Raw genomic sequence first — 13,237 nt, forward strand, 5'->3', positions numbered from 1 at the left:
GACCTTAGACACTTACCAGCTGTGTGACACTGAGCAAGTCACTTGACCCTGTTTGCCCTAGTTCCTCCTTTGTAAAATGAGCTGGAGAAGGAAATGGCAAACCACTCCAGTATCTTTGCCAAGAAAATCCCAAATGGGGTTGTGAAGAATCAGACACGACTGAACAATACAAATGTGTGTTTTTTTTTTTTTTTTTTCCAGTAATAGGATATCTGTGACAGGTGAGTTGGCATAAGGCAATTAGCTTTGCAGAAGGGAACAGAAAGGTTTGCTAAGATTTGTGCACATGTTAAATGAGCCATGCTGGGCCATTGGGGGATGTAGCACATATTTTTAGGTTCTTAGATTTCTTTGGACTCAAGTTCTTATATATTCACTCTTGTGACTTCTGAATCAGGTATGCTTAACACATGAAAGATGTGTGTGTGCAAGTTCATGTATGTGTATGTGTATGTGAGTATATCTGTGTGTGTTTCTTTGGAGTTGATGACATAGAAAAAAGAATCTAGATACGTGATCTTCTAATGTTTGGGTTCATGAATCAGGGAACAAGAAAAACCTGGATTAGATGAGACTATCTAATCCTCCGTCCTTCTTCTGGGCCCCTAAATCACTAGAGATCTTGCTTGTACCTATATATCTCCAGAAAAGAAAGCAGTATGATGGTTTTCTATATAAATAGATGAAATTCTTGCTAAAGTGTGGACTGGGCTAAACTTAATGCTTTATCTAAAGTGATTCTTTAATCCTTTTAAGAAGGTAGATGAGAGAAGGAGGAATTCTTTTTTGTTTTATTCTAATCTGTGTGAAGAAGATAAGGTACTTAACTTCTGTTGTCCTCAGGTTTTTCTTCTGTAAAAAGGAGCTAATTATAAGACCTCTCCCAGGATTGTTTTGAGTATTAAATGAGAAAAATATTTATAAAGCACTTCCACAATACTTGTTTCCTTTATTCTATTGTAGTCTAATCTTATATTTTTAAGACACATTTCAGAGTCAAGGACTTTCTGAGAAATACCTGAACTCAAATCTTCTGTCAGATAACTGAAAGCTATATGACCACATAACATGAAAAAGCTACATGCGAGATAACCACTCCTTGCCTCAGTTTTCTCATCTGTAAAATGAGGATAATACTATCACCTATCTCTGAGGATCATATGACAAATTATAAGTAATGTGCTGGGCAAGTAGAGTACCATATAAATGCTATGATGATGATGAACTAACTAAATATATGTGAAGACAGATGAGGGCAGAATGCAGTGGAGACTATCACCTCCTCTCTGTTGCTGGAGTTATCTTTCTCTTTTTGTAGTTTTAAGTTTTGTTATTGAGTCATTTCAGTCATGTCCAATTCTCCATGACCTCATTGGGAGTTTTTTTGGCAAAGACACTGGAATAGTTTGACATTTCCTTCTCTAGCTCCTTTTACAGATGAGGAAACTTGAGGCAAACAGTGACTTGCCCAGGTTCACATTAGACTGTAAGTGTTTGTGGTTAAATTTGAATTGAGTTCTATTGATGCCAAAGCTGGGGATGTATCTACTATGCCATGTAGTGACTCGAGTTTTGTGTTAGCTGGTATTTCTTTCTAATAACCTCATTTCTTAAATCTTCAGCCTTTTAAAGTCCAGTAGTTTTCTTTTCCAATCATTTCAACAATATATTGATATTATTATATACCCTGAGACTAATCATTTCTTGGAATTCCACTAACTTTAAAATATAGAATTAAAAAAATTCATTTTTGCCCACATCCTTTTATCCATCTATATTTTGCACTCATTTATTCACTTTCTGATTCATTCACACTCAGACTAAGCTTTGGCTTTCCTTGCCCTTAACCCCCGATGCCCTAAATCATCTTCCCTAGTTTGAGCCTTCATTACTGCTTTCCTATTTCCCCAGTCTGCTACACTAGAATATCTTCTGCCCTCTGACTTTAGTTGTTCTCATCTTATCCCCAGACGGCTCCCACCAGCCTGTTTTTTCCATTCCTTCTCTAAGACTCCTGCACTTTAATTAAAAGTCACTACTACATGATTTCAACCAAGCCCTTGCTATTGTTTAATAGTTCTACTCTATCTCTGCCTTATCGCATATCCCACTGTTTTAAACCTTTTCTTTTCTCTTCTTGTTAACCAACCCTATGGAAAAGAGTTCAACAATCTCTCCCACAGAGGTTATCTATAGTAATATAGAATTTGTAAAAACCTATTCATACTTGGGAAATGACTATTGAAAACAATGTCACATACATACATCTACCTCTCTAAACTATATCTTACCGCAGGTGATTTAGCTTTTTACTTCTTGAGACTGAGAACATTTTAAATGAAATTGCTCCGGTCTTTCCTCCATTCAGCAAAACTTCTTTATATCATTTCTCTTCTCTTTTCCTCTAGGCATAGCGTAGGAGCAGAGATGTCTCTATTATTCACTAAAAGTCATCCCTCTATTTGCACCTCTGATCCTATTCCTTCCTACTTCCTTCAGAAAATTACTGTCTTATAGTTTATTTTTATTTATCTATGAAAATGCATGTAGCAAAGATTACCTCCTATATATAGCATGGGGATGCCTTGGCTTAAAGGGAGGTAAAATAGATCTCTCTAGCCTCTCCTCCGACCACTCTCCTCCCCCACCCCCATTCTCCAAGGGGAAACTTCAACTCCTGCCAGGGGCAAAGCAAGAAATGCATCAGAAGCTTGACCTTTCTGCTTTATGCAGAGAGAGGGGAGTACATCAATCTGTTTTCTGGAATGTGGTTTTAAGGTTCAAGGTAACCTTCTGATGGTTGTTTCTTAATTAGGGAAGCAGGACCTCAAGTTTTATAGTCAACCCTTGGCTTCCTTCCCACAGAATACCAGTTCCCCAATGAATACATTTGGCAATTAGCTATTCAAATTGATAATAAAACAGAAATCAGAAAATGTATACAAAGAAGAATATATATACCAAACAATACAGAATAAAGGAGCTTTTTCTGGAAAAAATAGCTCAGCTCAACCAAGAGAGTACCAGGTCTCATCCAAGAGGAAATTCCCTGAAGTCTCCACTGTATCAAGGTGAGGATAATGACATTATTGAGATTGCCATCTCTGCTCAGGGTTACTTCTTGCCAGCGTCTCATTTACTCTTCAGCAACTTGACCTGGAGTTGGCATTATTCATCTCCTTTGAAGCTGGAAGCTAGAAGTATCCAAAACTTAAAAGAGATTTAAGAACAAGAAAAAAAGACTCAAAGTCAAGGAACTGAAGGGAGAGGAGCTCTCTTCTGCTCATCAATTCCATATTGATCTTCATTAGTGAGTAGAAAGTCCCATGCCAATGGATTTTGGGACTTGGGTCACATATGCAGATTTTCAGATTCTGAAATAAAGTCCCCCGATACTTCCTATTCCTATTCCACTGTCTTTCCTCTTCCCATCACTATTAAATTTCTTTAATAAAAATATGTATATAGGGGCAGCTAGGTGGTGCAGTGGATAGAGCACCAGCCTTGAATTCAGGAGGACCAGAGTTCAAATCTGGTCTTAGACATTTAACACTTCCTAGCTGTGTGACCCCTGGGGGGGGGGGGGGGAAATATGTATACTAAATATTTTAGCTTCCTTTCTAGCTTCATTCTCCTCAAACTACCCTTACTATGGAAGCTGTTTTTCTCAAAGTCACCAATTATCTCAATGTATTTTTCTTGTCCCTCATTTTTTCAACTTCTTTGAAGTTTTTCACACATTAAGTACCTGTTCTTACTGGATAAGCTCTCATTTTTTATGTTAAGGGATACCATGCCTTACAGAGTCTTTTTCTACCTCTCTAACAACACCATCTTTGTTTCCTTCTCCTCCTCTTCCTCCTCTTCCTCCTCCTCCTCCTCCTCTACCCCAATCTCTGTCTCTTTTCTCTTTCTCTCTCTACAGCTCCAAATACTACTTTTACACAGATGACTTCTACCAAATTTATGTTACCAATCCTAACGTTTCTTCCAAGTTCCAGTTTCACATGTTCTTAAGCTTATGGAGATGACAGGGACCTCAGAGGCTGTCTAATCTAAACCTCTTGATTTAAAGAGGAGGAAACTGAGGACAAGAGATGTTAAGTGACTTGTCCAAGAGCACACAGATGATAAGAATTGGAGTGGCATTTGATCTCAGATTTTCTTATTCCATAAGTAGCACTGGTTCTACCATGCTCAAAGCTTTCAACTGAAGCACATATACATCTACCACTGTCAACTTAAACACAATATGTTTAGTTTGGATAATTATTTGCAGTGCTACCCTCAAATTCTTATATTGTAATTCTTGAGTTATTTGGTCTATCTTCCTATTCTATGGCACCATCTTGGTCCAGGACCTCATTGCTACCACTAAAATGACAACTACTGCTATCTAACATTATATAATGCTTATTATATACCAGACACTGTGCTGAGCACTTTACAATTATTATCTCATTTAATTCTCACAATAGCCCTAATAGATATGTGCTGTTATTATCTCAGTTTTACAGATGAGGAAATAAGAGACTTAGAGTTACATAGCTAGCAAGTATGTGAGATTTGATTTGAACTCAGGTCTTCTTGATTCCATCATATTACTCACTGTGCCACCTTGGTGCTCAAATGCCACATGCCTAACTTGTTGCAATATCATCCTCACATATTTTCCCATCTCCATTTTCTTCCCAATATAATTCATTGCTCCTATCACTAATATAATTATGGTAAGGGTTTGATCAGATTGTTATTCTGATCAAAAACCTTCAGTGACTTCACATAGTCAAATTCCTTTACCTGGCATTAAAGGTTCTACAAATCTGGTAATACCTTATCTTGCCACTTTCTAGTCAGATGGAAAGTTTCTTTGATAAATGATTTAATTTCACTTATTAAATGCCATATATGTGCCAGACATTGTGCTAGAAATTGGGAGTCTGAAATCTGAAGGAAATAAGTCTCTGAATTCAAGGAAATTTCTTTCTCCTAAGGTGGAAATAACATATATAATGGTAAGGTGAAGAGATGTAAATGAAATGAGACCAAAATTATATAGATCTGGACTTGGGCGAATGACCAGATCCCTAAAAGGAGGCATTAATGTTTTTATTTTGCCATGAAAAGCAGTCTCCACGGGAATGCTCCAGTGATAGGTACTTAATTTTAGCTATCTACTTATCATTATCATAGATGGTTTAAATAAGGGCATTGTTTGGCATGATAATCAGATTTCCTGGTTAGATTAATTTAGGAAGGATAGCAAACAGTCAATAGAGCCATGAATCAAAGAAATTCCATTTGAGAGGCAAAAGAGCACTGTTTTAGGAGTGGAAGACTAGAATTTTAGTTTTAACTCTTTCAATAATTTTTCATGTCAAGTTATCTTTCTAATTGGTCCTTAGTTTTTTCATCTTTAAATAGAAGAGGTGAGACTAGATGATCTCTAAGTTTCTTCCCATCTTATATTTTATGATTCTTTTTCTTCACTTAAGGCAGATAGAGTTTTCATGGGGAGACTAACTTGAACTAGACTGTTAAATAATGTAAGGAGTGTCACTAATGGTTCTAGGCTGCACATATCTCTCTGATTGATTTTGATACCTGAAATTACACCATTAAGGATACATATAAATAAAATAAAAGATATTGATTATTTGTAACATTTGTCTAATAGGGTTGTTGCAAAAAAAAAAAAGAAAAAAAAAAAGAAAAAACCTTTATAAGTCTCTTTCTCTCTCTCTCTCTCTCTCTCTCTCTCTCTCTCTCTCTCTCTCTCTCTCTCTCTCTCTCTCCCTCTCTCTTCCCCCCTCTCCCCCCCTCTTCCTCTCTCTCACATACACACACTTTGTCTCATGTGGCTCTTTATACTAAATAAATATAAATTAGCAATTTATTCCTTTAGCTTCTGGTTTTTCCCCCTCCTGTTACAATGTTCCCCTCCTGTTACAATCCAAGAAGAAGTCAAACAATATGTTTTATTATAAATCTATAGCTTAGTAGGAGTAAATGTCCGATATTTTTCTGAGGATATAGTATTCTAGAATAATGTCAATAATAGTAATAATGATAATAACCTGATTTAATTGTTATCATTATATATTATTTATATTATGCTTTTGGAGATGGACTGAACCTGTGATTTCATTGGTGCATAGAATCTACTGAATGAGGAAAATTCCTTTACCAATGCATGTCAGATCTTTTTTCATAACTTGCATACAATCTTAGAAAATTATTCTGAACTTGGAGTTTATTTGCCCAGAGTCACACAGTCAGTACTCCTGTCATCCTGATGCAGGTCTGGCTCTCTTTTCATCTCTGATTTCATGCTGCTCTTGCATGATACTTTATGCTTACAAGTCACTTTCTTCATAATAATCTTGTAAAATAATTAATAAAATAATAATAGTAATAATAATTTTTATAGAAGAAAACTGAGATTTATAGATGTTAAGTGACTTGCCCACTTTGCCTTGTTGATCAGCTATCCTAGATATTCTGTCTAGTAAGTAGATTCTGTCTAGTAGATTTGGGATTGAACTCAAATGTTCTGATTGCCAATCTACTGTCCAAGGGAAGAGTAACAAATTAGGGAACCAATCTTGAAAATGAAAATTCAATTTACAAACGTCCTTCCCCATTCCCCTTTCATCTTTTTCATTTTATTTCTCAGCATTTTGGTTCATCACAGTTTAACTGTAGAGCAGAGAATTGCTTTAAAAGGAATTTTATTTTTGAAATTTGCTTTTACATTGGTTCATTAATGCATTGAACTAAGTTTGGTTAAAATACACAGAATTATATGCATTTAGTGTCCAAATGAACTTTGCTTCTAGGTGGGTGGCTTTTGAATGAACAATCTGTTTCATATGCTTTTGGATCCCTGGTATGACTGGTATTTACCCATGCCCTGGATTTGCTCATCCCCAGTCTGTTGTCATCCTCTATCAGGATGAGTGGCTATTTATATGGTATAATTTCATTTACAGGATTTTTTGGGGGGTAATTTTAGAAAAATAATTGAAGACAGGTCTAGTTTGGGTTCTAGACTAGACTGATTTCTTTTTTTTTTTTTTTCCCAGATATAACTTTGGGCAATTCATTTAATCTCTTTAGCACTCAATTTCCTCTTCTACAGAATAAAGATAATGATGTCCTGTATCATATGCCTAATAAGGTTATTGCAAGGAAAGTATTTGATATACCTTAATAGCTCTCTCTCTCTCTCTCTCTCTCTCTCTCTCTCTCTCTCTCTCTCTCTCTCTCTCTCTCTCTCTCTCTCTCTGTGTGTGTCTCTTTTTGTGTCTCTCTCTGACTTTCTGTCTCTATTTCCCTGTGTGTCTCTATGTCCCTCTCACAGTTTCTGTGTCATGTATTTATTTGCTTGCCCATCTTTTTATTTATCATGTGAGAGATAGCATGACTCTTTATATACCTTAATACAAACAATATAATTCAATGTAAATATAAAATATTTAAGTATAGAAATATATTAAGGTTTATATAAATACCCCAAAATTTACAAAATGCTATGCTCTCTTCTCAGATTTTCGTCCCTGTCTCTTTATCTTTCTATATGTTTTTGTCTTTCTACCTTTTAATCTACTTTTTGATCCTAAAATTGACTAAATCCTTTCCTCACAACAACTTGATAAAGTTTTATAATCATTATCCCAATTTTGCATATGCATACATCTCTAAGCTTAAGTGAAACATTTTTTAGTGGCACCATGAATGAAGTATTGTGCTTGAATTTAGGAAAACCTGAGTTTCAATCCTGCCTCAAATATTAATTAGCTATGTGATCTTATACAAATGACAATCTCTGCCAGTTTATTTTCTTATCTGTAAAATGGGTACAATAATGGTACCCATCTCATGGAGTTTTTGTGATGTCAAATTAGATTATAAACATAAAGTAATTTTTATACCTTGAGGTGCAATTGAAATATTTATTAGTATTATCATTACTCTTAATTTTATTAGGGCTGCTCTGCCTCTTGGAGGAGGTTTCCCCATCAAGTCTTTCCTGTACTAAAATTTTTTATATACATATATATATATACATGTATATATATATATATATATATATATACATGTATATATATATATAGATATAGATATAGATATATACATATGTAGTACTAAAGTGTACCTATGTGTTTAGGCACATTTGTGTGTGTATAATATATGTATATACACATTTATATGTACTCCTAGACTCAGAACTTTAGAGTTGAATGGAACCTCAGAGGTTTTCTGATTCAACCTCCTTACTTTAATGGAGAAAACTGAGGTTCAAAGTGAAGCGAATGGATTGTTCAAATTCACACAGATAGTAAGTGTCAGAGGCAGGGTTTGAACCTGATTCTTCTAGCTCCAAAGTCAGTGCTTTTTCCATATATTTATATAATACCAAATCATTTGCTTTCTGAAATTTTTGCCTTAGCTGAGCATATTCACTTATTATTCCCATTTTGGACTCAGTTAAGAAGTGAGTTGTATTCTCTGCTATGATGTACTTTGGACCATTTTTTCAGCATAGTAACTACTTTCCCCTAATTATCATTACTTAACATTTAGTAAGAGCTTGGACATTTTCCATTCAAAGCCCATTAATTATATCAGTGTTCCATGTCCATGATATTAGACATAACAATTCCCTTTAGAGTTAGGGGCAATAGATCATGGACTTAATCATTTACTACCAATAAATTAAGGGTTTACTAGGAAATTTGGCTTGTGTGCTGCCTGCCCTGCCCACTTAGGTACACAGTAGCTCTCTCATTTGTTGGGGGGTCTGAGTCGGTCTCTCCAAAGCCCCTGAAAGACGGTATTTACAGGATATGGAAATGTTTTCACCACATGTTTATTTCTTCGAGACACTCTGCCCAGAGTTCATTTGCTCCTGATTCCTGTCTCTGCTGCTGACCTACCTTGGCTGTCTGGGGGTTTAAAGGCCTGTGAGGCTCCTCCCTCTTTGTTTCCAAGGCTTCTTGTAGGTAACAGACCTTGGAAGAGAAAAAAAAAAAAAAAAGAAAAAAGAAAAAAAAAGCAACAACCCAGTCCTAAAGCATTTAGGGTTTCCCAAAAGCAAGGAGCGGCTGCCCTCGGCAGTCAGGAGAGCTTCCTGGCTGAGACAGGGTGTTTCTCTCTTTCCACTGTGGCCACAAAGCAGCATTGATGGTTGGAAGCATCACATCCCTGCTCCTCCAGGATTCAGCCCCTATTCCTGGAGTTCTGCTCTCACCACCCCATCTTGTCACCTATGAAAACAGACAGGCAACTGTTGGAATGCTGGACTTCAGGATTAAAATCAGTTTTTATTATGAAGAAAGAGTTTTCTATTGGGCAACAGAGACAGATCTGGATTCCTTATAATTTCAGTCTCCACCTTTGGGACTGCAAAATTAGCATTTATTTAAAGTGCTCAAATATCATAGTCTGGCCCATAACTAGCCTAGGGTGGTCCAGGTTGATACTGAATTTAGCTTCCCTGACATGTCCATTCATATGTCTGTGTATAAGACAAATACTTGTTAATGTCTATGAGTTGGACAATAAAACTTTCCTATGTTCCCATTCTTGATCAAGGTAGCAAGTCTTGCATAGATGAGTAGTGTGTTTCTTTAAGGTTATCTTCCATCTATTCTATATTTGTCTTTTATATGGCTATTTATTTACAACTTGCTTCCCCTACTATAATTCCTTGTGAACATGTACTATGTTTTAATCTTTCTTTGTACTCTGTGTTTAGCAGAGTGCTTGGTTCATAGTTAATCCTTAATAAACATTTGTAAGTTTATTTATTGAACAAAGCCAGAAAGAATCCCAAGTTATGAATTTGTTAAATGCTATTCATCCATTCTTTTATTCATATATTTAACAAGCATTTTAAAGTACCTATCATAGGTGTTGTGCTGAGAAATAGGTAGGGTGGATTAGAGCAATGACTGAATTAAGAATATCTCAGTTGACCCTATGTCCTATGGTCGGTCTACTTTTGTTCCACCCTAATTGCCCTGAATTTTATCTTATTTTGAAAGTTGTCAGGTAGGTCTGATTATTTGTCCTTTTGTTCTCAGAGAGGATCAAAATGACATCCCTATATCAGGGTCAATGTACTTAGAGTCTGACTATGTCTGATCATAATGCTCTGAAGGCTGCATCATAGATTGGGCACAAATAGTCCATATGACCATTTGGGAGACAGACAAATCTAAATATGTACATCTCACAAGAGTCTTGGTTAACATTTGGATAGGAGATTGATGATGAATTTTCTTGGGAAAGAGATGCGGGATCTGGTTGAATGAGTATCAATTTCAGAATTGGAGGATTCAATTCATATCTCACTGCTGACATGATCTGTGTGTGACATTGGGCAAGTTCGTCTCCCTGGGCCTTAGTTCTCCTTATTCGTAAAAGGAAAGGAACTGGATTAAAGAGGCTTCTAGGTCCCTTTTGGGGGACTATGGTTCTATGTTAATTCCTTCTTCTTAACACATTTGTGAGGTAGCTAGCATGAGTTTTTATTCCTATATTAAGCATGAAGAAGCTGTGACCAAGAGAAATAAACTGAATAGTCCGAGGACACTATACTGGTATTGAAATCAGATTTTGAAGCCAGACATCTTAGCTTCATGTCTAAGGCTTTTCCCTGGATGTTCCGTGATGTTCTGTTCTGTTTTTTTCCACTTCTTTCATCTTGGACATCAGCTCCATTCATCTCTTAGCTACTTACATATATATTATAATAATTATTTAATAACTTTAATACTGCAAATTTTCTTCATAGACTATATGTAAACCAAAATTCTACCTATTTGCATACCATAACAAAACTACTGACCTACAATTAAAAGGAAAGGGGCTTTGGGTGTTTCTTTCAGTTTTGGTGGTGGATTTCTTTGGAGCCATCGCTGTTCTTTTGTCCTATTCTTTGGAAAGAAAGGGCCAGATGGCTAGCTAGGAATGAGTGTGGAGTTTATCAACTCACTGGCCATATTAAGAATTAAATCTATAATATACTCCAAAGAGAATAAGGATGCTTGAAGTAAAACTAACATTTGTGACTGGATGGATCATTTACTTATCAAGAATAAGATGTGTCACTGTTAATAACACTTAAATAAGCACACATTTATATAAGAGTAAAATTATTTCTTTGGTTGTTTTAATATACACACACTAATACACTGTGTGTGTGTGTGTGTGCACTAGGGAAAATCAGATGTTACAGTGGATTTAATGTCAGGTTTGTAGTAAGGAAGATTCATATTCTTGAGTTCAAATCTGGCCTTAGAAATTTTCCAGCTGGGGCAACTAGGTGGTGCAGTGGATAAAGCACCATCCCTGAAGTCAGGAGGACCTGAGTTCAAATCTGATCTCACACGTAATACTTCCTGGCTGTGTGACTCTGAGCAAGTCACTTAACCCCAATTGCCTCAGCAAAAAACCCAAAAACATACAAACAAAAAACACAAAAAAAGAAATTTACCAGTTGCGTGACTCTTGATAAATTATTTAACTCTGTTTGCCTCAGTTCCTCATCTGTAAAAATGAGCTGGAGAAGGAAATGGCAAACCACTTTAGTATCTTTGCCAAGAAAATGCCAAATGGGGTCACAAAGAGTTCGACATGACTGAACAACAACAAATATATGAATCATATTTATTCCTTTCACTGGAATTGAATTATACTTAATCATTTGAAGTAAGATTCTTTAATGATCATATCATTGCATAGTATACATAGAAATCATTCTATTCTTTTGAATAATTTTTTTATTAGAAAATATCAGATAAGGAGAATGAATTTCAAGTAACTCACACACAGGTATAAACCTGTTTTTCCTCCTCATTTAGGGGGAATGAAGCAAAAGCCACTGTAGTTATGCTCCACTCATAAAATTCTATAACTTCCCATTGCAAAGTGTCTCCACTCTTCTGTGGATGTTTCTCCCCATTAGAATGGAAGCTCTTGGAAGGCAGTATCTCACTCTGCTTTTGTATTTTCCTCTTTGTTCATGGGGTACTTGGCTAAGGTATCTGTTCCTTGCTTGTATGTGCCTTTTCCTCTTTATTTATTTTATGTCCATGAAGGTAACTAGAATAGTTTCTTTCTTTGTGAAACTGGTTCACTTGCTGACTGTGTTGTAATGGAGAATCTTTTCATTTTTGACTTGGATTAGTTGGCTAAAGTGGTCCTTTCCACCTCACAGAGTTTGTGAAGTATATGGGGAATCTGATATGTGACCAACTTTGACTTTAGTAACTGAGAATTCACAAGCCCATACCAGGGTCAGTAATGACTGTTGCAGTATAATAAAGTATCTCAACCTGCCAACTTTGGGTAAACACTAACCCCTGACCTCATTCAATGAAAAGGTAATAAGCAACAGAGACATTCTTGAGTTTCTGAGTTCATCATGACTCAATGCACTGGCTGTCAGTCCCTTCCAGCTCATATCATTCTTCCCCAGATAAGAACAAAGTAAGGGATTTCAGACTCAATAGGATTGCTGTTCATTAGGTTGTTCTTCCTCTCCACACCTAATCTAGTCTGAAACATACATTTAAAAAGTCTCTGAACTGTAGGCTCTGAGAAAGCCCAGGTGCCCAGTTCCCTTTCCTTTATGACCCTATTAGTAGACAGCTGAGGGATGTCTTTGTGGAGGGCGCATGGGTTAGACAGAAACAATGACAAATGCAGAACACATGTTAGCTAGTTCAAGGGACATACAAATTTTATCACATTTGGACCTCTAAGTCAATTTTAAAGCCTTTTTTTTTTTTTGAATTTTAAATGATTTGCAATCCCCACTCCCACAAAGTAGTGAAAATAAAACAACATAATTTAAGGCAGCAACAACAACAAACTAAGCCAAACTTCAGTATGATCCTTTGTACATTGGCTTTTACCAATTTATTTAATCTTTTTCATACTACTTCCTTATGGATTCTGTTCCAGTTAAATTGTCAACATCATGGCATTGTAGACAGGATATTGGATTCACATTCAGGAAAAAAGATGTAGATTCAAGTCCTGACTCAAATATGAGTTGTGTAATGGTGAGTTCTTGTAATCTATGGTACAATGATGCTTGATAGCTTTCTCTCATATACAGCATCCTATTTTCTATATTTTTTGCCTTTGTAAAAGTGATTCCTTCCTGCCTGATCTTGTAGAAGTCCTGTTTTTCCCCAAAGCTTCATTCAGGTGCCATCTTATG

At 36.0% G+C, this 13,237-nt stretch overlaps 1 long non-coding RNA gene across 1 annotated transcript in view; it reads left to right on the forward strand.

The window, feature by feature from the left end:
- Window positions 1-281: 281 nt before the first annotated feature.
- The window catches only part of LOC141552717 (uncharacterized), a 71,911-nt gene continuing 58,955 nt past the window's right edge, over window positions 282-13,237 (forward strand). Inside the window, exon 1 of the long non-coding RNA XR_012485239.1 lies at window positions 282-397. This is a non-coding gene — a long non-coding RNA (uncharacterized LOC141552717). The remainder of the gene's footprint in view (window positions 398-13,237) is intronic.

This window comes from Sminthopsis crassicaudata, chromosome 1, assembly GCF_048593235.1.
Source record: "Sminthopsis crassicaudata isolate SCR6 chromosome 1, ASM4859323v1, whole genome shotgun sequence".
Classification (NCBI taxonomy): Eukaryota; Metazoa; Chordata; class Mammalia; order Dasyuromorphia; family Dasyuridae; genus Sminthopsis; species Sminthopsis crassicaudata.